The sequence below is a fragment of the Montipora foliosa genome, chromosome 6, assembly GCF_036669935.1.
Source record: "Montipora foliosa isolate CH-2021 chromosome 6, ASM3666993v2, whole genome shotgun sequence".
NCBI lineage: Eukaryota > Metazoa > Cnidaria > Anthozoa > Scleractinia > Acroporidae > Montipora > Montipora foliosa.
In genome coordinates, this window is record NC_090874.1 from 405,570 (window position 1) to 408,076 (window position 2,507).

General features: G+C 43.6%; 1 long non-coding RNA gene across 1 annotated transcript; it reads right to left on the reverse strand.

Annotated features, from left to right (window-relative positions):
- Positions 1 to 8: 8 nt before the first annotated feature.
- Positions 9 to 2,036, reverse strand: LOC138007102 (uncharacterized). The gene is made up of 5 exons (XR_011123998.1): positions 1,972 to 2,036; positions 1,471 to 1,516; positions 751 to 793; positions 282 to 315; positions 9 to 50 (listed from the first exon to the last, which is right to left on the reverse strand). It is a non-coding gene; the product is annotated as an uncharacterized lncRNA (long non-coding RNA).
- Positions 2,037 to 2,507: the final 471 nt, after the last annotated feature.

Below are 2,507 nucleotides of genomic sequence, written 5' to 3' on the forward strand. Positions count from 1 at the left end.
CCAAGGCCCTGGCACTTCGGCGGATCAGGCTTGGACATGCAGGTAGGTGCCTTGGTCATGGACTCATGGATCAGCTGGAACCACAACTTGGTTGGTTGGAGCACCCTCAAATGATCGAACAGGGAACCACTATCTATTTGCTGGGTCGGTTCAAGGTTTTTTTGAGTGGAACATGTAGAGGAAAAGAACACGGCTCCCATGGCTGTGAGGTTTTCTTGAAGATTTCCTCTTGACTGCGCCTATACCAAGTTACGGAAACACACCGGTCCCAAGGTCCTGGCTAGTGGGAACACGCTCTTGTCATCGCACATACGCCTCAGAGGTCTGCGTGACTGGCTTTCCAGCAGGGCTAGTCGGATACCATGGATGAATCATGCTTGGTATATTATTCTTCCCGCATCCATGGCTCAAAATTAATCCATTGAACTATCAAACCTGGGAAGGGGGATGCTGGCCATCTAGAAGAGCTATCTTTGAGTGGTTGGTGGTTTCAATACCTAAGACATATCAGTCACCTGGTGCACTACTCATTCCAGAGGTCAGAAATAAACGCCACCAGTTGTCATAGGCTATATACTCCTCTGAGATTCCTCCAAAGTAGAACTGTGTACCATCTGGTTATTTAACATAGCCATGGAAAATCACCCATAAATGGAGGTTCTAATGGGAAAATCCACTATAAATGGGTCATGTTCCATGGCTATGTTAAATAACCAGATGGTAAACCTTCAGCATGCATAAGCCCAGCACGGCTTGTCGGTGTCTTCTTTACCTCCTCCAACACGGATCCAGTCTGCGGCCACGGTTGGCATCGCCATGTGGGAACTTGCCGTACATTGCACTACCCCAGTTCAATGGTCCCCCAAAACGAAGAAATCTCATACTAAACCGAGGTTTCTTGGGGCTTCTTCACTCACTAGTAAGAAAGGACTACATCTTTCCCGACGACATGCCGAAAAATAATCCAACCCCCGATGGAAAACCGCTGTGCTGCTTCTAAGCGCATGGCCAGAGTTGTCCAGTTGAAATATCCAACGCATCCAAGATGATAGGGTCCCACAGATGCTGCCATTGGGTTCAGGAGAACAACTCCACCGCCTTACAATCTCATGGATACCCGGTATACCCTGCAAAAAATGAACAGGTGGGTGTATGGGTCTTGCTGAAAACAGAGAACCTGTACATACCGGCTTCTGTACAAGAATCATTATTCCCATTTACACGTCCATTTGGAGTCTTCCTTAGTTTTGGATCAACCTATTTATCATATCAACCATTTTTGATGCCAAATCATTTATAATCATTGATAATCATTTATACCAACTCATAACCTAAAACATCATAGTATAATATACTAAAATATACGTATACATATGTATTTCTAGATACATATGAAATATCGTATCAATTCAAATCAATATCATATCCACAGACGTCTGGCTCGTCATCTCAGTTCTCCAGTGGAGAAGCCTTGGACACAGGTGACCTTGCAGGGACATTCCTTCTCCCCTGGAACCTGAGATCGATGGGGGGACCGATGGGGTTTGTGCTGGCTTTTTCCGCGAGATCGCGGGCTTTGGAGGAATTTTTTAAGCAGCACTTATATTAAAGATTATCAACGCATATAAATTCCGAAAAAGAAGTTGCCAAGACTTGGCGATCTGAGGTGAGATTTCATGATATTTTGAACTCAAGTTGGGATTCTAATCCAATCAGAAAAGTGAGACTGATGATATGAATCAACATGGCACCCATTCAGAAACTTGCGTATACTTGTGCAAATCACGAAGTCGTGTATCCAAAGAATCTCAAACAAATGCCGAACTATATATACATGTCTATTGTATATATATATATATATATACATATGTATAGATACGCATACTATATCATAATATCATATCTTTACCTCACACGTCCAGGTTTTCAACTGTTCGGTCAGCTGCGGAACCCCCATCCGGGCTTCCCGACACAGTCCTCGCAGCCAGACACAGTGAGGCCGAAACTGCCTTCCCGGCTCTGTCGCGATGTGGCCTGGCATCAGTTCGTTCCAGGGTCTTCGGAGTCCACATGGAAAACCCATGGTGTTACGGTTACTATAGTAGTTACTATGGGTTACTATGGGTTACTATGAAACATTCACAAACTATGGAGTTACTATGGGTTGCCAAGTTTGTGAATGTTAGCCTTTCCGGTGATATCTCCGAGCAATGCTTGGAATTAGCTGATTTGATGAAGACAGATTGAATATGACTTAATGGAAACGAGCGGGGAGGGTCTATGGCTATGACAGCTATGAATTGAAATCGTTCTCATGCTACTCAATTCAAAAAACTGGCATGTATAATAAATCAGGATTTGTTATATATGAAATAAGTGATTGGAATCATTTCATAGTTTGAGTTTTAAGGGATTTTCATAGCTGGTTGGGTGTGTTTCAACCCTGAAAGACCCAACCGCCAGAACAGTCTTAGGTCAAAAACAGAGCAAAGATGCTTAAACAGAAC